This window comes from Rhinoderma darwinii, chromosome 1 (genome assembly GCF_050947455.1).
Source record: "Rhinoderma darwinii isolate aRhiDar2 chromosome 1, aRhiDar2.hap1, whole genome shotgun sequence".
Lineage (NCBI taxonomy): Eukaryota > Metazoa > Chordata > Amphibia > Anura > Rhinodermatidae > Rhinoderma > Rhinoderma darwinii.
The window spans coordinates 287381883-287406696 of record NC_134687.1 but is presented as its reverse complement, the minus strand read 5'-3'; the positions used below and the strand labels follow the sequence as shown (position 1 = coordinate 287406696).

General features: G+C 44.1%; 10 pseudogenes; all 10 read left to right on the top strand.

Moving 5' to 3' along the window:
- Window positions 1-4636: 4636 nt before the first annotated feature.
- Window positions 4637-4755, top strand: LOC142704902 (5S ribosomal RNA; annotated as a pseudogene).
- A 410-nt stretch (window positions 4756-5165) lies between these two features.
- On the top strand, window positions 5166-5284 carry LOC142707651 (5S ribosomal RNA; annotated as a pseudogene).
- An 11672-nt stretch (window positions 5285-16956) lies between these two features.
- Window positions 16957-17075, top strand: LOC142706295 (5S ribosomal RNA; annotated as a pseudogene).
- Window positions 17076-19538: 2463 nt separating this feature from the next.
- Window positions 19539-19657, top strand: LOC142705753 (5S ribosomal RNA; annotated as a pseudogene).
- A 439-nt stretch (window positions 19658-20096) lies between these two features.
- On the top strand, window positions 20097-20215 carry LOC142736034 (5S ribosomal RNA; annotated as a pseudogene).
- A 67-nt stretch (window positions 20216-20282) lies between these two features.
- LOC142683584 (5S ribosomal RNA) lies at window positions 20283-20401 on the top strand (annotated as a pseudogene).
- Window positions 20402-20468: 67 nt separating this feature from the next.
- LOC142671495 (5S ribosomal RNA) lies at window positions 20469-20587 on the top strand (annotated as a pseudogene).
- Window positions 20588-21544: 957 nt separating this feature from the next.
- Window positions 21545-21663, top strand: LOC142685262 (5S ribosomal RNA; annotated as a pseudogene).
- A 255-nt stretch (window positions 21664-21918) lies between these two features.
- LOC142691616 (5S ribosomal RNA) lies at window positions 21919-22037 on the top strand (annotated as a pseudogene).
- A 67-nt stretch (window positions 22038-22104) lies between these two features.
- LOC142692675 (5S ribosomal RNA) lies at window positions 22105-22223 on the top strand (annotated as a pseudogene).
- The last annotated feature ends 2591 nt before the right edge of the window (window positions 22224-24814 follow it).

Here is a 24814-nt window from a genome sequence, read left to right as displayed (position 1 = left end):
CCCTGGCTTGCTTCTGTCTCCGTGCCTGCTCGGGTGTACTCACTTCGTCCTGGTCCTGACTGTTCGTTCGCCACCCCGTTTCCTCGTGGCGTTCCGTGGCTACTGCCCCTTCCCTTGCGTGTTCCCTGTTTGTCTTCCTGTGCACTTAGCCAGCGTAGGGACCGCCGCCCAGTTGTACCTCGTCGCCTAGGGCGGGTCGTTGCAAGTAGGCAGGGACAGGGCGGTGGGTAGATTAGGGCTCACTTTCCCTTCACCTCCTTCCTGCCATTACACTTACATTACGGTTCTACATAAAGAAGGGAAGGATCCTGAGAACTGTGGTAGCTATAGGCCTATATCACTTCTGAATGCGGATGTCAAGTGGTGGTCGAAACTTTTAGCTAGTCGTATAAGTAAATTCTTGCCTGAATTAGTGGGACCATAACAAACAGGGTTTATTCCAGGGCGGGAGGGCAAATTCAATATGACAAGGCTGATTAATGTCATTGCATATGCTAGGAAACATCACATCCCATTGCTGCTTCTTGGTACCGATGCTGAAAAAACCTTTGATAGGATGGCTTGGGATTTTATGTCAAAGGTGTTAGAACGATTTGGTTTTCCTGCGCCTTTCATAGAAGTAATTCTCACACTTTACAAATCTCCACATGCAAAAATAAGAATTAACGGTACCCTCTCCTCCACTTTTGAGATAACGAATGGTATTAGGCAGGGGTTTCCTCTTTCACCTTCGCTTTTTATATTAGTAATGGAGACACTCATACAAAAGATTACTCAGACTCCTGAGATTAAAGGAATTGATGTAGGCCCACTAACTCACTCCACGTCTGCATTCGCGGATGATTTATTACTTTTCATAACTAACCCCACTGAAGCACTTCCGAAACTTCTAGATTTGCTTGAGGATTTTGGGAGAATATCTAATCTCAAGATTAACTATAGTAAATCAGAAGCCCTTAATATAACTATTCCCAGTCGAGTGCTCACTTAAAACTTCAGTACCCTTTAAGTGGCCGTCCACGACGATCAAGTATTTGGGAGTAAATGTTCCACCTGACCCAGGTCACTTGTACTTACATAACTATAAGCCCCTCTTGAAACGCATATCTAAGCAGATGTCTCAACTTAAGATACCTTACGTCTCTTGGTTGGGGAGAAAGAACTTGGTCAAGACTTATATTTTGCCACAGATATTATATCTTCTCTAAACGGTGCCTATACGGCTGCCACTGGCCTTTTTCAAACAAATAAACTCCCAGTTAACAAGGTTTATATGGAACAATAAACGCGCTAGAATATCTTATGCACAGTTGAAACAACACAAATTGCAAGGGGGGTGTGCTTTTCCAGATGTGTCCACTTATTATGTAGCAAATCATTTAGTTCGTTGGATTACATTGGTTCGTCACAGTATATAGGAAACATATCTCACTCACACAGCCATATGGGGGCCCATCCCCACTCATGCCGGTGAGCTTAATACCGGCTTATTTTCAAAACAAACCTATACCATTAATTGTGCCTTGGACTAATCTTCAGAACATATTTATCTCACCACATTTTAAAGATAACTCTCGTTTGCCTAAGTTGACTGGGCTGTTACTAGAAACACCTACGGAACCTACTACGTTTTTACACTAAATGTCCTTTAAATACTGGTGTGGAAGATTTGCAGCTCGACAGGTAGCCCCCATACGGGATGCCAGTTGGCTTGAAAATATCTTAATACTCCCAAAGCTTCCTAAAGGTTTATTGTCTAAAATTTATAAACAGTTGTTGATACAATCTGCTCCATCTAGGCCCTGTTATTTGACTGCTTGGGAAAAGGAATTGGGACCCTGTTATTTGACTGCTTAGGAAAAGGAATTGGGAGTACAATTTACGCCATCTGAAATTACTAGAATTTTTTCAAGCTCACATGGTTTTTCCAGATGTATAAAGATCCAAGAGAATTCATTCAAAACATTATCCAGATGGTACAGGACGCCATGTCAATTAAAATTGATGGGACTATCTCAAGACGATAGTTGTTGGAGATGTGGGTGGGGTACGGGTACTCTTTCACATATTTGGTATCACTGTGATCTGATTCAACCCTTTTGGTTGGAGGTACAAGAATATATCTCCAAAATTTGTGGAGGTGCGATTGCCTTGACTCCGGAATTAATTTTGCTGTGGCTCCCTACCCAGCAGTTTCGACCCTCTAGGCATAACCTACCAACAATATTACTCACAGCGGCGAAACTGCTGGTTCCACTTCGGTGGAGATCTGTTGACCCCCCAACTATGGGAAAATGGATTGAAAAGGTGCATCAGATATCCAGATTGGAAGAGTTGGCTAGCTGGGAGACGGGCAGTCATGTTAAATATATGAAATTATGACAGCCGTGGGTTCTTTCTGGAACAATAGAGACCACCCACTCTAGTTTACATATTGTCATAAGGAGGGGCTTCAATTCGGTAGATCCTCTAGATATATGCTCGTTGCTTATATATATTTTTCATTATATTGCTTTTTGATTGGAAATGGTTCCTCATACTAATTGCTGCTTACAAACGTATTGTCACTGTGTGTTCCCCCCCCTGTTTTCCATACTTTTAATTTTTTTTATGTATACCTGTATAACAGTGTCTGTAATTTGCAATGTAAATCTCAAGTACTAAAATTTTAACTTTATTTCTTTGCACTTTGGGCTAATGTGCCCCTGTTTCTATGATGTTACGATTTGTATTTCAAATAAAAACAGATTTGAGAAAAAAAAAGACTGTGGACTAGTCTTTAAAAGTCAATGGCCATTCTAAGATGAATTTGCCTGCTCTCATCAGATCGCAGAAGTTACACAGATTAAGACTTTGCTAGTACCAGTGTGGGAGACCGTCTGGGAATCAGTGGTGCCGCTGACTTATTATTATTTTGTTTCACAATCGATTAAAAAAGGACTATGGACTAAACCTAAAGATGTCAATGGCCATTCTAAGTTTAATGTGCCTGCTCTCGTCAGATTGCAGTACTCACATGGCTTTAGGCCTCGATTGTACCAGTGTGGGAGACTGTGTGGGATTCTGTGGTGCTGTTGACCTATTGTTATGCCGTTTAGATTTTGTTTCACAATAGATTAAAAAGGACTATGGATTATAACATTTAATGTCAATGGCCATTCTAAATTTAATGTGCCTACTCTCTTCAGATCGCAGAAGTTACGATTGGCCTCGCTACAGCTTAAGGCCTCGCTAGTACCAGTGTGGGAAACTGTCTGGGAATCCGTGGTGCAGTTGACTTATTATTATGTTGTTTAGCTTTTGTTTCACAATCGATTAAAAAAGGACTATGGACTATCGCTAAAGATGTCAATGGCCATTCTAAGCTGAATGTGCCTGCTTTTGTTAGATCACAGTAGTTACACGGCTTAAGGCTTCGCTAGTACGAGTGTGAGAGAATGTCTGGGAATACGTGGTGCTGATGACCTATTGTTATGCCGTTTAGATTTTGTTTCACAATCGATTAAATAGGACTATGGATTAAAGCATTTAATGTCAATGGCCATTCAAAGCTTAATGTGCCTGCTCTCATCAGATCGCAGAAGTAACACAGCTTAAGGCCTCACTAGTACCAGTGTAGGAGAATGTCTGGGACTCCTTGGTGCTGTTGACCTATTGTTATGCCGTTTAGATTTTGTTTCACAATCGATTAAAAAGCAAAATAGACTAAAGCTTTAAAAGTTAAATGCCATTCTAAGCTGAAATGTGTCTTTTCTCATCAAATCGCAGAGGAATAACACTTTAGGACCTCGCTAATACCAGTGTGGGAGACTGTCCGGGAATCCGTGGTACTGTTGACTTTTTATTGTTGTTTAGATTTTGTTTCACAATATTAAAAAAGGACTATGGACTAAAGTTTAAATGTCAATGGCCATTCTAAGCTAGATGTGCCTGCTCTCGTCAGATTCCAAAACTCACATGGCTTTGGGCCTCGCTAGTACCAGTGTGGGATTCCATGGTGCTGTTGACCTATTGTTATGCCGTTTAGATTTTGTTTCACAATTGATTAAAAAGGACTATGGATTAAAGCATTTAATGTCAATGGCCATTCTAAGCTTAATGTCCCTGCTGTTGTCAGTTTGCAGAAGTTACACAGCTTAAGGCCTCGCTAGTACCAGTGTAGGAGACTGTCTGGGAATCCGTGGTGCGGTTAACTTTTTATTATGTCGTTTAGCTTTTGTTTCACAATCGATTAAAAAAGGACTATGGACTAAAGCTAAAGTTGTCAATGGCCGTTCTAAGCTAAATGTGCCTGATCTCGTCAGATCCCAGTAGTTACACAGCGTAAAGCCTTGCTAGTACCAGTGTGGGAGACCTGTCTGGGAATCCACGGTGCTGTTGACCTACTGCTTTGTCAATTAGATTTTGTTTCACAATCGATTAAAAAAAGCCGTGGGCTAAATTTTTAAAAGTCAATGGCGATTCTAAGCTGAGTTTGCCTGCTCTCGTCAGATCGCAGAAGTTACACAGATTACGAACTCGCTAGAACCAGTGTGGGAGACTTTCTGGGAATCCATGGTGCAGTTGAGATTTTATTATGTCGTTTAGATTTTGTTTCACAATCGATTAAAAAGTACTATGGATTAAAGCATTTATTGTCAATGGCCATTCTAAGCTGAATGTGCCTGCTCTCGTCAGAATGCAGAAGTTACACAGCTTAAGTCCTCGCTAGTACCAGTGTGGGAGACTGTCTGGGAATCTGTGGTGCGGTTGCCTTTTTATTATGTCGTTTAGATTTTTTTTCACAATCGATTAAAAAGGACTATGTATTAAAGCATTAAACGGCAATGGCGATTCTAAGATGTATGTGCCTGCTCTTGTCAGATCGCAGAAGTTACATAGCTTAAGGCCTCACCAGTACCAGTGTGGGAGACTTTTTATTATGTCGTTTAGATTTTTTTTCACAATCGATTAAAAATGACTATGGATTAAAGCATTTATTGTCAATGGCCAATCTAAGCTGAAAGTGCCTGCTCTCGTCAGATCGCAGAAGAATAATATTTTAAGACCTCGCTAGTACCAGTGTGGGAGACTGTCTGGGAATCCGTGGTGCGGTTGACTTTTTATTGTCGTTTAGATTTTATTTCACATTCGATTAAAAAGGACTATGGATTAAAGCATTGAATGTTAATGGCCATTCTAAGCTGAATGTGCCTGCTCTCGTCAGATCGCGTAAGTTACACAGCTTAAGGCCTCGTTAGTACCACTGTGGGAGACTGTCTGGGAATCCGTGGTGTGGTTGACTTTTTATTATGTCGTTTAGATTTTGTTTCACAATCGATTAAAAAGGACTATGGATTAAAGTATTTAATGTCAATGGCCATTCTAAGCTGAATGTGCCTGCTCTCGTCAGAGCGCAGAAGTTACACAGCTTAAGGCCTCGCTTCGTTACTTGTGCGCTGACTGTCGTATTGTTAGCATGAAGCAAAGAGATGAGTACTGGATAGCCACACTTTTAGACCCTCGGTATAAAGCCAGAATGGGGGAGTTTTTTGCGCCTTCCGAGAGGGAGGCAAAATTGGCTTATTATCGAGAGAAGCTATGCAGCCAGCTTGTCATGGCTTTCAAACGGCAAACACCTGCTGCAAGCATGTCTGATCGGGGGGCCACTCTCCGCTCCCCACTGTCTCATCGTTCCACCGTTTCTGGCAGAGCTACCTCTGCAATAGGCGGCAGCCGCGGCAGCAGTACTATGGATTAAAGCATTTAATGTCAATGGCCATTCTAAGCTGAATGTGCCTGCTCTCGTCAAATCACGTAAGTTACACAGCTTAAGGCCTCGCTAGTACCACTGTGGGAGACTGTCTGGGAATCCGTGGTGTGGTTGACTTTTTATTATGTCGTTTAGATTTTGTTTCACAATCGATTAAAAAGGACTATGGATTAAAGCATTTAATGTCAATGGCCACTCTCCGCTCCCCACTGTCTCATCGTTCCACCACCTCTGGCAGAGCTACCTCTGCAATAGGAGGCAGCCGCGGCAGCCGCAGCAGCAGTAGCAGCAGCCAATTCAGTTTGGAAAATATGATGACAACATTTTTACATCCAATACCCCGACCTGACACACATCTTAGTCACCAAAGGGATGTTTATCATCACCAGGTGCAGCACCTAAACAACCAGGTTCACTCGTACCTGGACTGTGCCCTTTCTCCGTCAGAAATGCTGATCCCAGACCCCATGGACTTCTGGGTCAGCAGATTGGATCATTGGCAAGAACTGGCCCAGTTTGCCATGGGTGTACTGTCTTGTCCACCCTCCAGTGTAGCGTCAGAGAGGGTATTCAGCGCGGCCGGGGGCTTCGTCACCCCTAAGCGAACAAGATTGTCCGCCAACAGCTTGGAAAATCTCACGTTTCTGAAAATGAATCAAGCGTAGATCGGTGAGAATTTTAAAACCCCTGTGCATGATGCCACTGATTAGATCTGACATTGCTGCTGCTGCCGCTGCCGCCTGCTACTGCCGCCTGCTACTACGGGATTCTGTCCTGTCCACTCTTTTTTTAATGTGCCGCTGTTGGTGCTGCTACTACCGTGTTTCCCCGAAAGTAAGACAGTGTCTTACTTTCTTTTTATCCCCAAAAGCCCCACTATGTCTTACTTTCGGGGTATGTCTTATATTGGAAAAAAATTGTCGAATTATTTTATTTATTTTTTTCACAAACTTTATTTAACTGTTTTACTTTTTTTTTTTTAGTCCCACCAGGGGACTTCACTATGCGATGTGCCGATCGCATATATAATGCTTTGGTATACTTAGTATACCGAAGCATTATTGCCTGTCAGTGTAAAACTGACAGGCAACCTATTAGGTCATGCCTCCGGCATCGCCTAACAGGCAGATGCTGAAGGCAGACCTGGGGGTCTTTGTTAGACCCCCGGCTGTCATGGAAACCCGACGGCGACCCGCGATTTGTTTGCGGGGGCGCCGATCGGGTGACAGAGGGAGCTCCCCCCTCTGTCAAACACATTAAATGCCGCTGTCACTATTGACAGCGGCATTTAATGGGTTAAACTGCCGGAATCGGCGCGCGCTTCGATTCCGGCAGTTGCAGCAGGAGCCAGGCTGTGTATAACAGCCGTGCTCCTGCCGCTGATGGAGACGTATGGAGAGGGGGGCGGCGCGGAAGTGGGCAGGAGGCGGCAATACCCCCGTGTTTCCCCGAAAGTAAGACATATGTCTTACTTTCGGGGTACGGCTTATATTAGCCGACCCCCCTGAAACCCCCGATACGTCTTACAATCGGGGGTGTCTTACTATCGGGGAAACACGGTACTTCTACCACCAATCCACCCCAGTGCCGTCTGCTACAAGCAGGCCTGCCCACCACAGGGCTTTGTCCTGTGATTGTCCAGTCTCTTTTTTTAATGTGCTGCTACTACTACTACCACCCTTGCTGTCCGTTGGCTACCTCTACTACCACCAATACACCTCCACTGCCATCTGCTACAAGCAGGCCTGAGGCCTGCCCCACCAGAGGGCTTTGTCCTGTGACTGTCCAGTCTCTTTTTTTAATGTGCTGCTACTGCTACTACTACTACCACCCTTGCTGTCCGTTGGCTACCTCTACTACCACCAATACACCTCCACTGCCACCCGTCTGCTACAAGCAGGCCTGCCCCACCACAGGGCTTTGTCCTGTGACTGTCGTCCAGTCTCTTTTTTTAATGTGCTGCTACTACTACTACCACCCTTGCTGTCTGTGTTGGCTACCTCTACCACCAATACACCTCCACTGCCGTCTGCTACAAGCAGGCCTGAGGCCTGCCCCACCAGAGGGCTTTGTCCTGTGACTGTCCAGTCTCTTTTTTTAATGTGCTGCTACTGCTACTACCACCCTTGCTGTCTGTGTTGGCTACCTCTACCACCAATACACCTCCACTGCCGTCTGCTACAAGCAGGCCTGAGGCCTGCCCCACCAGAGGGCTTTGTCCTGTGACTGTCCAGTCTCTTTTTTTAATGTGCTGCTACTGCTACTACCACCCTTGCTGTCTGTGTTGGCTACCTCTACCACCAATACACCTCCACTGCCATCTGCTACAAGCAGGCCTGAGGCCTGCCCCACCAGAGGGCTTTGTCCTGTGACTGTCCAGTCTCTTTTTTTAATGTGCTGCTACTGCTACTACTACTACCACCCTTGCTGTCCGTTGGCTACCTCTACTACCACCAATACACCTCCACTGCCGTCTGCTACAAGCAGGCCTGAGGCCTGTCCCACCAGAAGGCTTTGTCCTGTGACTGTCCAGTCTCTTTTTTTAATGTGCTGCTACTGCTACTACTACTACCACCCTTGCTGTCCGTTGGCTACCTCTACTACCACCAATACACCTCCACTGCCACCCGTCTGCTACAAGCAGGCCTGCCCCACCACAGGGCTTTGTCCTGTGACTGTCGTCCAGTCTCTTTTTTTAATGTGCTGCTACTACTACTACCACCCTTGCTGTCTGTGTTGGCTACCTCTACCACCAATACACCTCCACTGCCGTCTGCTACAAGCAGGCCTGAGGCCTGCCCCACCAGAGGGCTTTGTCCTGTGACTGTCCAGTCTCTTTTTTTAATGTGCTGCTACTGCTACTACTACTACCACCCTTGCTGTCCGTTGGCTAAATCTACTACCACCAATACACCTCCACTGCCACCCGTCTGCTACAAGCAGGCCTGCCCCACCACAGGGCTTTGTCCTGTGACTGTCGTCCAGTCTCTTTTTTTAATGTGCTGCTGCTACTACCAGTCTACCACCCTTGCTGTCTGTGTTGGCTAGTCTACCTCTACTACCACCAATACACCTCCACTGCCACCCGTCTGCTACAAGCAGGCCTGCCCCACCACAGGGCTTTGTCCTGTGACTGTCATCCAGTCTCTTTTTTTAATGTGCTGCTGCTGCTACTACCAGTCTACCACCCTTGCTGTCTGTGTTGGCTAGTCTACCTCTACTACCACCAATACACCTCCACTGCCACCCGTCTGCTACAAGCAGGCCTGAGGCCTGCCCCACCAGAGGGCTTTGTCCTGTGACTGTCCAGTCTCTTTTTTTAATGTGCTGCTACTGCTACTACCACCCTTGCTGTCTGTGTTGGCTACCTCTACCACCAATACACCTCCACTGCCGTCTGCTACAAGCAGGCATGAGGCCTGCCCCACCAGAGGGCTTTGTCCTGTGACTGTCCAGTCTCTTTTTTTAATGTGCTGCTACTGCTACTACTTCTACCACCCTTGCTGTCCGTTGACTACCTCTACTACCACCAATACACCTCCACTGCCGTCTGCTACAAGCAGGCCTGAGGCCTGCCCTACCAGAGGGTTTTGTCCTGTGACTGTCCAGTCTCTTTTTTTAATGTGCTGCTACTGCTACTACTACTACCACCCTTGCTGTCCGTTGGCTACCACTACTACCACCAATACACCTCCACTGCCACCCGTCTGCTACAAGCAGGCCTGCCCCACCACAGGGCTTTGTCCTGTGACTGTCGTCCAGTCTCTTTTTTTAATGTGCTGCTACTACTACTACCACCCTTGCTGTCTGTGTTGGCTACCTCTACCACCAATACACCTCCACTGCCGTCTGCTACAAGCAGGCCTGAGGCCTGCCCCACCAGAGGGCTTTGTCCTGTGACTGTCCAGTCTCTTTTTTTAATGTGCTGCTACTGCTACTACTAATACCACCCTTGTTGTCCTTTGGCTAAATCTACTACCACCAATACACCTCCACTGCCACCCGTCTGCTACAAGCAGGCCTGCCCCACCACAGGGCTTTGTCCTGTGACTGTCGTCCAGTCTCTTTTTTTAATGTGCTGCTGCTACTACCAGTCTACCACCCTTGCTGTCTGTGTTGGCTAGTCTACCTCTACTACCACCAATACACCTCCACTGCCACCCGTCTGCTACAAGAAGGCCTGCCCCCCACAGGGCTTTGTCCTGTGACTGTCGTCCAGTCTCTTTTTTTAATGTGCTGCTGCTACTACCAGTCTACCACCCTTGCTGTCTGTGTTGGCTACCTCTACTACCACCAATACACCTCCACTGCCGCCCGTCTGCTACAAGCAGGCCTGCCCCACCACAGGGCTTTGTCCTGTGACTGTCGTCCAGTGTCTTTTAATGTGCTGCTACTACTCACCCTTGTCAATAAAAAGGGTCAATTTTTGGAGGGCTTGTCAAAAGCCATTGCTTGTTGCTTTTACATCCATGTATGGAAGAACCCCGGCAGGCATCTGCCAATAAAAAGGGTCAATTTTTGGAGGGCTTGTCAAAATCCATTGCTTGTTGCTTTTACATCCATGTATGGAAGAACCCCGGCAGGCATCTGCCAAAAAAAAGGGTCAATTTTTGGAGGGCTTGTGAAAAGCCATTGCTTGTTGCTTTTACATCCATATATGGAAGAACCCCGGCAGGCATCTGCCAATAAAAAGGGTCAGTTTTTGGAGGGCTTGTCAAAAGCCATTGCTTGTTGCTTTTACATCCATGTATGGAAGAACCCCGGCAGGCATCTGCCAAAAAAAAAGGGTCAATTTTTGGAGGGCTTGTGAAAAGCCATTGCTTGTTGCTTTTACATCCATGTATGGAAGAACCCCGGCAGGCATTTTCGACCATAAAGGGTAAATTTTTTGAGGGCTTGTCAAAAGCCATTGCTTCTTCTTTTACCACCTTATATGTATGAACCCTGGCAGGCATCTGCCGCCAAAAATGGTTAATTGTTGTACCTTTTTTAACAATGCATTAAGCATACAACATGCACAAGTGCAGTGGTTTCTGTTAGTTATCACCGTGTCCCATCCGTTTTCCTATAGCCATACATGTTGGCGTAACTTTGACACTAACTTTGCCTTAAAGACAGCTCAAAAGTTCTTGGATACACTCATGGGTGACCTAAGAGGCTTCTAGGGCTTCTAGGGCTTCTAGGGCTTTTAAACAGTGTTATACACGATTTTTATGGGCTTTCTTGTATTACAGGTTCGGTCAGAACTAGTTCGGTTCGAATCGAACTTTTTCATGAAATTCGGCGAACCTGCCGAACCGAACTTTTCATAAGTTCGCTCATCTCTATTAATGAGGTTCCTGACTCAAATATGGATCGTACTTTGGGTCCGCGAAGACTGGGTGGTGATCTTAAGAACCTGATTTCTGAGGAAAATTTACATGATATTTGGAGATATCAACACGCCTCAGAAAAAGATTTTACATTCTTCCCTTCCCCGCATAATACTTACTCCAGGATAGATTTCTTTCTGGTGGATAGGGAGATCTTACTAAATGTTGTACAGTCCAATATTGGGGTGATTTCGTGGTCAGATCATGTGCCAATAGAACTTATTCTTGCGGACAAATATAACAGATCCCCACGTTTTCCGTGGAGACTTAATACCTACTTATTGAACGATAAATCTTTGCAGACTTCAATAGGAAGTGCCTTATCAGAATTTTTCTTAATTAATTCCCCTACGGATTCTTCTCCTGAACTCTTGTAGTGTACCCATAAAGCGTTTGTCCGAGGACTATTCATACAAGCAGCAGCAAGAGCAAAGCGGGAAAGGACCAAACAAATAGACGCTCTTCTTTCTGATATTCATAAATGGGAAAATAGCATGAAGGTGTCTCCTTCAGTTGTCTTGAAACAAGAAATTAGAGACCTCAGGGATAAACTATGTTCCTTATATCTTTATGCACACGAGAAAAACCTAAAGAAACTTAAAGAGGCTCTGTCACCAGATTTTGCAACCCCTATCTGCTATTGCAGCAGATAGGCGCTGCAATGTAGATTACAGTAACGTTTTTATTTTAAAAAAACGAGCATTTTTGGCCAAGTTATGACCATTTTTGTAGTTATGCAAATGAGGCTTGCAAAAGTCCAAGTGGGTGTGTTTAAAAGTACAAGTCCAAGTGGGTGTGTATTAGGTGCGTACATCGGGGCGTTTTTAATACTTTCACTAGCTGGGCGCTCTGATGAGAAGTAACATCCTCTTCTCTTCAGAACGCCCAGCTTGTGACAGTGCAGATCTGTGACGTCACTCACAGGTCCTGCATCGTGACGGCCACATCGGCACCAGAGGCTACAGCTGATTCTGCAGCAGCATCAGCGTTTGCAGGTAAGTCGATCTTACCTGCAAACGCTGATGCTGCTGCAGAATCAACTGTAGCCTCTGCTGCCGATGTGGCCGTCACAATGCAGGACCTGTGAGTGACGTCACAGATCTGCACTGTCAGAAGCTGGGCGTTCTGAAGAGAAGAGGATGTTACTTCTCATCAGAGCGCCCAGCTAGTACAAGTATTAAAAACGCCCCGATGTACGCACATAATACACACCCACTTGGACTTGTACTTTTAAACACACCCACTTGGACTTTTGCAAGCCTCATTTGCATAACTACAAAAATGGTCATAACTTGGCCAAAAATGCTCGTTTTTTAAAAATAAAAACGTTACTGTAATCTACATTGCAGCGCCTATCTGCTGCAATAGCAGATAGGGGTTGCAAAATCTGGTGACAGAGCCTCTTTAAGTGGAATTTTTATGTTCAGGGGGACCGTCCTAGCAAAATTCTAGCCCGCAGAGTTAAACAACACATAACAAAAACCAAGATACATTATTTAAACTCAGTCAGAGCGCAGAGAATTTATGATCCCCAACAGATAACGGATGAGTTTGCTGAATATTATAGAGCACAGTATAATCTTAGGGAAGATGCTTCCCTCCCTCCTATATCTCAGGAATCTATACAAGCTTTTCTGAGCAAAGTACAGCTGCCCCAATTGCCTGAAGTACAACTATCCCAATTGAATGCTCCCATACGAGGGGAAGAATTAAAGAAGATAATTTTAGGTTCCAAACAAAATAAATCCCCCTGATCAGATGGCCTCCCTAATGAATATTTTAAAACGTTTATGGAAACTTTAATTCCATACATGGTAGATACTTTCAATGGAATAATGTCTCCTCAAGGTCCTCCCTCAGAAATGTTGCAGGCCATTATTGTTACGCTTCCCAAGCCGGGAAAAACTCCAGATTCCCCAGCCAACTTTCGACCCATATCTTTATTAAACAGCGATATTAAGTTATTTTCTAAATTGCTAGCTTCCAGACTAAATGACTGTCTACCTTCATTATTAGCTTTAGATCAAGTAGTGTTCGTTAACAGTTGTACGAGGGAGGCATACTCAAATCCTTTCAGCAAATAAGGGAGGGGTTTCAGCTGGACTCTCGCATGTTCTATCAGTACCTGCAGATTCGGCACGCGGTGCAGACACAAGCGGCCAGTGTAGACATGACAATACATGCCGCGGGAGTGTTGGAACATATTGCAAAAGCAGTAACGTCAAAAGGATTAATTTCATTGGTTTATCGCAGGTTATTGGTGGAACATCTGGGGGATCCTATGGCACCAGTGAAAGCTGCATGGGAAAGAGATGTGGGTCCTATTTCTACAGACCACTGGGAGGCGGTATTGGCAGCAACATGTACTTTGTCCATTAATGTAGCACAACGAAGATCGCAGTTGTTTCTGATACATAGGGTGTATAGGACCCCGTGGGTGCTGAAACAAATGGGATTAAGAGCAGATGCCAAGTGCCCTAGGTGCCCGGAGGAAAAAGCAGACATCCTCCATATGTTCTGGACATGCGGGAGGTTGGGGATTCTGTGGACGGAAATATCGGAGCTAGTGGGGAGAGTGTTTGAGGTACAGATTCCATGGGATCCTGTGGTAATGCTGCTAGGGTATGTTGGGGATTTGGAGGGGGATAGGATGTCAGGTTTGGCAATCGCTAAAATACTATACCAAGTTAGGAAAGGAATAGCAAAGCACTGGCTGGATGCGGAGCCACCCTCAAAGCAAGAAATTATAGGGGCACTTAACTCACAGGTTCTGATGGAATATAGGATATACTCCAAGAGGGGGTCCAAGGTCAAGTTTGAAAAACAATGGGCTAGGTGGATTGATCAATCTGGGTATGCTTCTGCGGAGCTAATGACACTACGGTCACACGTTCAGGTATAGGGCTACTGACGGTGGGGTACATACGGAGAGCAGGCGAAGGATGGGGAATGGAAAAGGGGAAGAGAAGGAGATAGGATTGAAAAAGTGGTATCGAGAAGACCGGCTGGGGGGATACAAGGGGGAGTTGGGGGGAAGGGAATGTTTGGTTGGAAATAAATAATTGGGTCTGTGGAAATTTGCTTATACACTGTATGAGAAAGTACAATGACCTGTAAAAATGTGAAGTTTGTTGAATAAAATTGAACTGATTAAAAAAAAAAAAAGTAGGGTTCGTTAAAGGAAGACAAGCTAGAGATTTAACTCGTCGGTTTTAGATTTGATTCAAGTAGCTTCTCGATCTAAGGATGCAACGATTTTTCTTTCCCTGGATGCTGAAAAAGCATTCGATAGGGTACATTGGGGTTTCATGGAAGCAGTCCTGGAAAAATTTGGATTTGGATCTTTTATAAAAACAGCAATTCTCTCTTTGTATACCTCCCCTTCAGCCAGGGTTTTGAATTCCGGGTTTATGTCGAGTATATTTCAGATAACTAATGGTACTCGTCAGGGTTGTCCATTGTCTCCGTTGATCTTTACTCTTTGCATTGAACCTTTCGCAGAATTGATCCGTACTACTCAGGAGATCTCAGGGATTAAAGTAGGTGCCATGGAGCACAAAATTGGACTATACGCCGATGACGTGGTTATGACTTGTACTTCCCCCTTGACGTCCCTGACTGCAGTACTAAAGGTTATCTACCAATATTCCAGAGTTTCATATTATAAACTAAACAAGTCGGTAATGTTACCAATTAAATTTTGGATCCCCTGAGGGCACATCTATCAAAATTTCAGTTTGCATGGGCAGAAACAGGCATTCCATATTTAGGTATAAAGTTATTTTCATGTCCTTCTCAAATAATCTCTGAAAATTATTCTGCTCTTTTGTTGACTATAAAGGAAGAATGTGAAAGGTTAAATAAGTTCCAATTATCGTGGATAGCCAGGATAAATTTGGTTAAGATGTTCTTACTGCCTAAGATCTTATACTTACGTAGAACCATTCCATTTCTTATACCTGTCTCATTCACTACACAATTCCAAAATGTTTTGCTTAAGTTTATCTGGAATCACAAACGAGCAAGAGTTGCAAAGTCACTGCTGTATCAAAGGAATGGGGATGGAGGTTTGGGAGTTCCTAACATTGCTTCCTATAATGTGGCAGCAATAATGGACCAGCTGCGGGAGATGTGGCATGCTTCTCCTAAGCACTTATGGGCTCAAATTGAAGAAGTGCTTGTCCCTCATCATTCTCTCAAAACCCTGATGATAATAGCATATATGGGGGGTTCAGTTCCTCCTCTCCCCATACAATCTATGAAAGACTCCATACAGGTTTGGTCACAGGTAATGTGTAAACAAAATTGTGTGCATGTCTCCTTACAAAATATGGCAGTGATTTCTATTCAAGACTTTATTCCTGCCACTCCAATGTTAGAATGGGAATCAGCTGGGTTGGAGGTTCTTTCTGACTTTTATGACAACGGGGTTTTCAGAACATTTGCAGATTTAGCCGATTCATTTCGCATATCTCATAAGAAGTTCTTTCAATATCTCCAAATTCTGCATTTCTTGCAAGGCTTGAAACTTCCTACCCAACCGCTCCAATCCTCTACATTTCATAAGTTTATGTTTCAATGGCAGGGTTTTCCGAAAGGCCTCACATTTAGTTATGATTTACTGCTTCATAGAGGACGGGATTCAAAAGACCCTTATATGCTAAAATGGGAAGGAGAGTTGGGTACTTCATTCTCTTCAGAACAATGGATTAAAGCTGCTAATTGGATCTCCAAGCACTCTAGATGTATAAATCATATGGAGTTAGTTAAGAAAATACATCTTAGGTGGTACTTAACGCCTTCCAGATTCTCCCACTTTGGGGTGGGGGGGAGGACTAATATGTGTTGGAGAGGCTGTGGGAACAAAGGCTCCACATTACATATGTGGTGGACCTGTGCTTCTATTTGCTTTCTATGGAAAGAAGTGTTTCAACTGATCTCTGAGATCTCAGGTATACTCATCTCAGGGTCCCCAGAATTGGCCGTTTTGGACATGGGGTTGGAAGATATACCTCACCAAGTTCGACTGATGTGTCAACATATTCTCATAGCTGCAAGAATGTCAATAGCTAAATTGTGGAAATCTTCCGTCCCTCCATCCTTATCAGAGGTAATTAGAAGAGTTAACATAGATTGTAGACATGAAACGTCCTTCCTCTATTACTTTAACACACCTCACACTAAGGTGGCAGCGTGGGATTTATGGAAAAGCTCAAAATATTATAAATAAGTCATTAATATGTCTGAACAGAGTCACAGTATGTATAAGATTGTTTTTTCTTTTGTTTTCTGTTTTTGTTGATTTTCTGTTATGTTGATCTGGGCACTCCTTTATAGTACTTCTCATGTTGAGAGCCTTGGGTGCAGACGTTTGGATGTATTTTTCCTATGTAATGTGAAGAAAAAGCTCAATAAAAATTGAAATGATTAAAAATAAAAATAGACTATAGCTTTAAAAGTTAATGGCCATTCTAAGCTGAAATGTGCCCTTTCTCGTCAAATCGCAAATGAATAACACTTTTAAGACCTCGCTAGTACCAGTGTGGGAGACTGTCTGGGAATCCGTGGTGCGGTTGACTTTTTATTATGTCGTTTAGATTTTTTTTCACAATCGATTAAAAAGGACTATGGATTAAAGCATTTATTGTCAGTGGCCATTCTAAGCTGAATGTGCCTGCTCTCGTCAGATCGCTGAAGTTACACAGCTTAAGGCCTCGCTACTAACAATGTGGGAGACTGTCTGGGACTCTGTGGTGCGGTTGACTTTTTATTATGTCGTTTAGATTTTGTTTCACAATCGATTAAAAAGGACTATGGATTAAAGCATATAATGTCAATGGCCATTCTAAGTTGAATGTGCCTGCTCTCGTCAAATCGCAGAAATTACACAGCTTAAGGCCTTGCTAGTACCAGTGTGGGAGACTGTCTGGGAATCCGTGGTGCGGTTGTCTTTTTATTATGTCGTTTAGATTTTGTTTCACAATCGATTAAAAAGGACTATGGATTAAAGCATTTAAAGTCAATGGCCATTCTAAGCTGAATGTGCCTTCTCTTGTCTGATTGCAGAAGTTACACAGCTTAAGGCTTCGCTAGTACCAGTGTGGGAGACTGTCTGGAAATCCGTGGTGCTGTTTACCTAACGCTTTGTTGTTTGGATTTTGTTTCACAATCGATTAAAAATAAAAATAGACTAAAGCTTTAAAAGTTAATGGCCGTTCTTAGCTGAAATGTGCCTTTTCTCGTCAAATCGCAGATGAATAACAATTTAAGACCTCGCTAGTACCAGTCTTGGAGACTGTCTGGGAATCCGTGGTGCGGTTGACTTTTTATTATGTCGTTTAGATTTTGTTTCACAATCGATTAAAAAGGACTATGGACTAAAGCATTTCATGTCAATGGCCATTCTAAGCTGAATGTGCCTGCTCTCGTCAGATTGCAGAAGTTACACAGCTTAAGGCCTCGCTAGTATGAGTGTGGGAGACTGTCTGGGAATCCGTGATGTGGTTGACTTTTTATTATGTCGTTTAGATTTTGTTTCACAATCGATTAAAAAGGACTATGGATTAAAGCATTTAAAGTCAATGTCCATTCTATGCTGAATGTGCATGCTCTCGTCAGATCGCAGAAGTTACACAGCTTAAGGCCTCGCTGGTACCAGTGTGGGAGACTGTCTGGGAATCCGTGGTGGGGTTGAATTTTTATTATGTTGTTTAGATTTTGTTTCACAATCGATTAAAAAGGACTATGAATTAAAGCATTTAATGTCAATGGCCATTCTTAGCTAAATCTGCCTGTTCTTGTCAGATCGCAGAAGTTACACAGCTTAAGGCCTCGCTATTACCAGTGCGGGAGACTGTCTGGGAATCCGTGGTGCGGTTGACTTTTTATTATGTCGTTTAGATTTTGTTTCACAATCGATTAAAAAGGACTATGGATTAAAGCATTTATTGTCAGTGGCCATTCTAAGATGAATGTACCTGGTCTCATCAGATTGCAGAAGTTACACAGCTTAAGGCCTCGCTAGAACCAGTGTGGGAGACTGTCTGGGAATCCGTGGTGCGGTTGACTTTATATTATGTCGTTTAGATTTTGTTTCACAATCGATTAAAAAGGACTATGGATTAAAGCATTTAATGTCAATGGCCATTCTAAGATGAATATGCTTGCTCTCATCAGATTGCAGAAGTTACACAGTTTAAGGCCTCACTAGTACCAGTCTGGGAGGCTGTCTGGGAATCCATTGTACGGTTGACTTTATATTATGTCGTTTAGATTTTGTTTCACAATCGATTAAAAAGGACTATGGATTGAAGCATTTAAAGTCAATGGCCATTCTAAGATGAATGTCCCTGCTCTCGTCAGATCGCAGAAGTTACACAGCTTAAGGCCTCGCTAGTACCAGTCTGTGAATCCGTTGTGCGGTTGACATTTTATTATGTCGTTTAGATTTTGTTTCACAATCGATTAAAAATAAAAATAGACTAAAGCTTTAAAAGTTAATGGCCGTTCTTAGCTGAAATGTGCCTTTTCTCGTCAAATCGCAGATGAATAACACTTTAAGACCTCGCTAGTACCAGTCTGGGAGACTGTCTGGGAATCCGTGGTGCGGTTGACTTTTTATTATGTCGTTTAGATTTTTTTTCACGATCGATTAAAAAGGACTATGGATTAAAGCATTTATTGTCAGTGGACATTCTAAGCTGAATGCACCTTCTCTCGTCAGATTGCAGAAGTTGCACAGCTTAAGGCCTCGCTAGTACCAGTGTGGGAGACTGTCTGGGAATCCGTGGTGTGGTTGACTGTTTATTATGTCGTTTAGATTTTGTTTCACAATCGATTAAAAAGGACTATGGATTAAAGGATTTAATGTCAATGGCCATTTTAAGCTGAATGTGCGTGCTCTCGTCAGATCGCATATGTTACACAGCTTAAGGCCTCGCTAGTACCAGTGTGGGAGACTGTCTGGGAATCCGTGGTGAGCTTGACATGTTATTATATCGTTTAGATTTTGTTTCACAATCGATTAAAAAGGACTATGGATTAAAGCATTTAATGTCAATAGCCATTCTAAGCTGAATGTGCCAGCTCTCGTAATATCGCAGAAGTTACACAGCTTAAGACCTCTCTAGTACCAGTGTGGGAGACTGTCTCGGAATCCGTGGTGCGGTTGACTGTTTATTATGTCGTTTAGATTTTGTTTCACAATCGATTAAAAAGGACTATGGATTAAAGCATTTAACGTCAATGGCCATTCTAAGATGAATATACCTGCTCTCATCAGATCGCAGAAGTTACACAGTTTAAGGCCTCACTAGTACCAGTCTGGGAATCCGTGGTGCGGTTGCCTTTTTATTATGTCGTTTAGATTTTGTTTCACAATCGATTAAAAAGGACTATGGATTAATGCATTTAATGTCATTGGCCATTCTAAGCTGAATGTACTTGCTCTCGTCAGATCGCAGAAGTTACACAGCTTAAGGCCTCGCTAGTACCAGTGTGGGAGACTGTCTGGGAATCCGTGGTGAGGTTGCCTTTTTATTATGTCGTTTAGATTTTGTTTCACAATCGATTAAAAAGGACTATGGATTAATGCATTTGATGTCAATGGCCATTCTAAGCTGAATGTGCCTGCTCTTGTCAGATCGCAGAAGTTACACAGCTTAAGTCCTCGCTAGTACCAGTGCGGAAGACTGTCTGGGAATCCGTGGTGCGGTCGACTTTATATTATGTCGTTTTGATTTTGTTTCACAATCGATTAAAAAGGACTATGGATTAAAACATTTAACGTCAATGGCTATTCAAAGCTGAATGTGCCTGCTCTCGTCAGATCGCAGAAGTTACACAGCTTAAGGCCTCGCTAGTATGAGTGTGGAAGACTGTCTGGGAATCCGTGGTGCGGTTGCCTTCTTATTATGTCGTTTAGATTTTATTTCACAATCGATTAAAAAGGACTATGGATTAAAGCATCTAAAGTCAATGGCCATTCTAAGCTGAATGTTCCTGCTCTCGTCAGATCGCAGAAGTTACACAGCTTAAGGCCTCGCTAGTACCAGTGTGGGAGACTACCTGGGAATCCGTGGTGCGGTTCACTGTTTATTATGTCGTTTAGATTTTGTTTCACAAACGATTAAAAAGGACTATGGATTAATGCATTTAATGTCAATGGCCGTTCTAAGCTGAATGTGCCTGCTCTCGTCAGATCGCAGAAGTTACACAGCTTAAGGCCTTGCTAGTACCAGTGTGGGAGACTGTCTGGGAATCCGTGGTGCGGTTGCCTTTTTATTATGTCGTTTAGATTTTGTTTCACAATCGATTAAAAAGGACTATGGATTAAAGCATTGAATGTCAATGGCCATTCTAAGCTGAATGTGCCTGCTCTCGTCTGATTGCAGAAGTTACACAGCTTAAGGCCTCGCTAGTACCAGTGTGGGAGACTGTCTGGGAATCCGTGGTGCGGTTGCCTTTTTATTATGTCGTTTAGATTTTGTTTCACAATCGATTAAAAAGGACTATGGATTAAAGCATTGAATGTCAATTGCCAATCTGAGCTGAATGTGCCTGCTCTCGTCTGATTGCAGAAGTTACACAGCTTAAGGCCTCGCTAGTACCAGTGTGGGAGACTTTCTGGAAATCCATGGTGCTGTTGACCTAAAATTTTGTTGTTTAGATTTTGTTTCACAATCGATTAAAAATAAAAATAGACTAAAGCTTTAAACGTTAATGGCCATTCTAAGCTGAAATGTGAGTTTTCTCGTCAAATCGCAGAAGAATAACACTTTAAGGGTATGTGCACACACACTAATTACATCCGTAATTGACGGACGTATTTCGGCCGCAAGTACCGGACCGAACACAGTGCAGGGAGCCGGGCTCCTAGCATCATACTTATGTACGATGCTAGGAGTCCCTGCCTCGCTGCAGGACAACTGTCCCTTACTGAAAACATGATTACAGTACGGTACAGTTGTCCTGCAGAGAGGCAGGGACTCCTAGCATCATACATAACTATTATGCTAGGAGCCCGACTCCCTGCACTGTGTTCGGTCCAGGACTTGCGGCCGAAATACGTCCGTCAATTACTGACGTAATTAGTGTGTGTGCACATACCCTAAGACCTCTCTAGTAGCAGTGTGGGAGACTGTCTAGGAATTTGTGGTGCGGTTGACTTTTTAGTATGTCGTTTAGGTTTTGTTTCACAATCGATTAAAAAGGACTATGGATTAAAGCATTTAAGGTCAATGGCCATTCTAAGATGAATGTTCCTGCCCTTGTCAGATTGCAGAAGTTACACAGCTTAAGGCCTCGCTAACACCAGTGTGGGAGACTGTTTGGGAATCTGTGGTGCGGTTGATGTTTTATTATGTCGTTTAGATTTTGTTTCACAATCGATTAAAAAGGACTATGGATTAATGCTTTTAATGTCAATGGCCATTCTAAGCTGAATGTGCCTGCTCTCGTCAGATCGCAGAAGTTATACAGCTCAAGCCCTCGCTAGTACCAGTGTGGGAGACTGTCTGGGAGCCCGTGGTGCGGTTGACTTTTTATTATGTCGTTTAGATTTTGTTTCACAATCGATTAAAAAAGGCCTATGGATTAAAGGATTTGATGTCAATGGCCATTCTAAGCTGAATGTGCTTTCTCTCGTCAGATTGCAGAAGTAACACAGCTTAAGTCCTCGCTAGTACCAGTGTGGGAGACTGTCTGGGAATCCGTGGTGCGGTTGACATTTTATAATGTTGTTTAGATTTTGTTTCACAATCGATTAAAAAAGGCCTATGGATTAAAGCTTTTAATGTCAGTGGCCATGCTAAGCTAAATGTGCCTGCTCTCGTCAGATCGCAGAAGTTACACAGCTTAAGGCCTCGCTAGTACCAGTGTGGGAAACTGTCTGGGAATCCGTGGTGCGGTTGGCTTTGTATTATGTAATTTAGATTTTTTTTCACAATCGATTAAAAAGGACTATGGATTAAAGCATTTAATGTCAGTGGCCATTCTAAGCTGAATGTGCCTGCTCTCGTCAGATCGCAGAAGTTACACAGCTTAAGGCCTCGCTAGTACTAGTGTGGGAGTCTGTCAGGGAATCTGTGGTGCGGTTGGCTTTGTATTATGTCATTTAGATTTTGTTTCACAATCGATTAAAAAGGACTATAGATTAAAGCATTTGATGTCAATAGCTAGAGATGAGCGAACCGGGACACCCGATCCCGGATTTGGTCCGAACATCGTGAATAGTTCGGTTCGCAGCGGGTTCGGCCGAACCCGGCTAAATTTTGGCGCCTGCCACATGTTAGATGTAAAATGGAGGATTTCACAATATAACCTGACATCAGGCTACCCCATAATGCCTTGCAAACGGCTCTCCCAGCCAATCGGCAGGCAGCATAGGGGCGGGCTCAAGCCTGCAATAAAAGTCTATACACGGAGCTCAGCGGCCATTTTACAGACAGGAGCTTTAGGGATAGCATCACTGTGCAGTAAGGGAAAGCTTTAGTAATCTAAGAGGCAGGAATCCAGCAATCGAAGGGGCTCATCCACTACTCACTACTCAGCCAGTGTGTTAATACGCTTTTATAAAGGGCTCATCCCCGTTGCATCCAACTTGCAATACAGGCAGCCTTTGTAGTAGTACTACAACGCCCAGCATTCCCTGAGTGCACCACGGCGTGGCTGATAGAAATTCTCATTCATTGCCATTTGCCAAGCCAGTGTGTGAATACGCTTTTAGAAGGGGCTCATCCCCGGCCGTTAACATAACGAAATAACAATCCAACTTGCAATACAAGCAGCCTTTGTAGTAGTACTACAAGGCCCAGCATTCCCTGAGTACACCGCGGCGTGCCTGATAGAATTTCTCATTCATTGCCATTTGCCAAGCCAGTGTGTGAATACGCTTTTAGAAGGGGCTCATCCCCGGCCGTTAACATAACGAAATAACAATCCAACTTGCAATACAGGCAGCCTAGTAGTACTACAACGCCCAGCATTCCCTGAGTGCACCGCGGCGTGCCTGATAGAAATTCTCATTCATTGCCATTTGCCAAGCCAGTGTGTGAATACGCTTTTAGAAGGGGCTCATCCCCGGCCGTTAACATAACTAAATAGCAATCCAACTTGCAATACAGGCAGCCCTTGTAGTAGTAGTAGTAGTAGTACTACAACGCCCAGCATTCCATGAGTGCACCGCGGCGTGCCTGATAGAAATTCTCATTCATTGCCATTTGCCAAGCCAGTGTGTGAATACGCTTTTAGAAGGGGCTGATCCCCGGCCGTTAACATAACAAAATAACAATCCAACTTGCAATACAGGCAGCCTTTGTAGTAGTAGTAGTACTACAACGCCCAGCATTCCCTGAGTGCACCGCGGCGTGCCTGATATAAATTCTCATTCATTGCCATTTGCCAAGCCATTGTGTGAATACGCTTTTAGAAGGGGCTCATCCCCGGCCGTTAACATAACGAAATAACAATCCAACTTGCAATACAGGCAGCCTAGTAGTACTACAACACTCAGCATTCCCTGAGTGCACCGCGGCGTGCCTGATAGAAATTCTCATTCATTGCCATTTGCTAAGCCAGTGTCAGTGTGAATACACTTTTAGAAAGGGCTCATCTCTGGCCGTTAACATAACAAATAACAATCCAACTTGCAATACAGGCAGCCTTTGTAGTAGTACTACTACAACGCCCAGCATTCCCTGAGTGCACCGCGGCGTGGCTGATAGAAATTCTCATTCATTGCCATTTGCCAAGCCAGTGCCTGTGTGAATACGCTTTTAGAAGGGGCTCATCCCCGACCGTTAACATAACAAATCACATTCCAACTTGCAATAAAGGTAGCCTTTGTAGTAGTACTACAAGGCCCAGCTTTCCCTGAGTGCACCGCGGCGTGGCTGATAGAAATTCTCATTCATTGCCATTTGCCAAGCCAGTGTCAGTGTGTGAATACGCTTTTAGAAGGGGCTCATCCCCCGGGTTTTGATTCAACTTGCTGCACTCCAGCAGTGAAATGTCTGGTAAAAAAAAAGTTGTGAAAGGACGGGGTAGAGGAAAAAACACCCATGCCGTGTCCTCTTCCAGTCCAAATGTTGGATCTGTTGGTGCCAGACCCAGTACCAGCATTTGTGGCACAAGACATGTGCCCAGTTCCACTAGTAGCAGCAGCCATGTGCCTGCTGGTAGTAGTAGCAGTATCAGCAAGCCAGACTTGTCCATCTCCTCCGGTGGGCGGGCTACTTTAGACAATACGGCCATTGTGGACTAGTTGGCTGGCTCGCGGTCATCTCAGCAGGAAGACTCTGACGATCTGGCTTCAAGCCAGGTTTCGTTGGATTCCAGATCCTCTACAGTTCCTTGGCACAGTGACAGTAGTAATATAAGTATTTCTAGCGTTTCCATTCCATTATCTATGTCTTCACTCCCCCTTCCTAGCGGGAAGCCATCTTTCCTGAGAGTCCTAAGAGACATCTCCTCGGGTGCGAAGGAAGATACTGAACAACACAGTGATGATTTGTTTACCGCGAGTCAGCCAACGGAGTGTGTTGCGGCGGTGGTGGAGGTGGAAGCGGTGTCCGAGACGCATAGCTGTGGTAGTGGGGGTGTTGGTGGTGGTAGCCATGGTGGCAGACGCAGTAATGAGGGGGGGCATGGAGCCCGCCATGATGTCACATCACATTCACAACACAGTGACAGA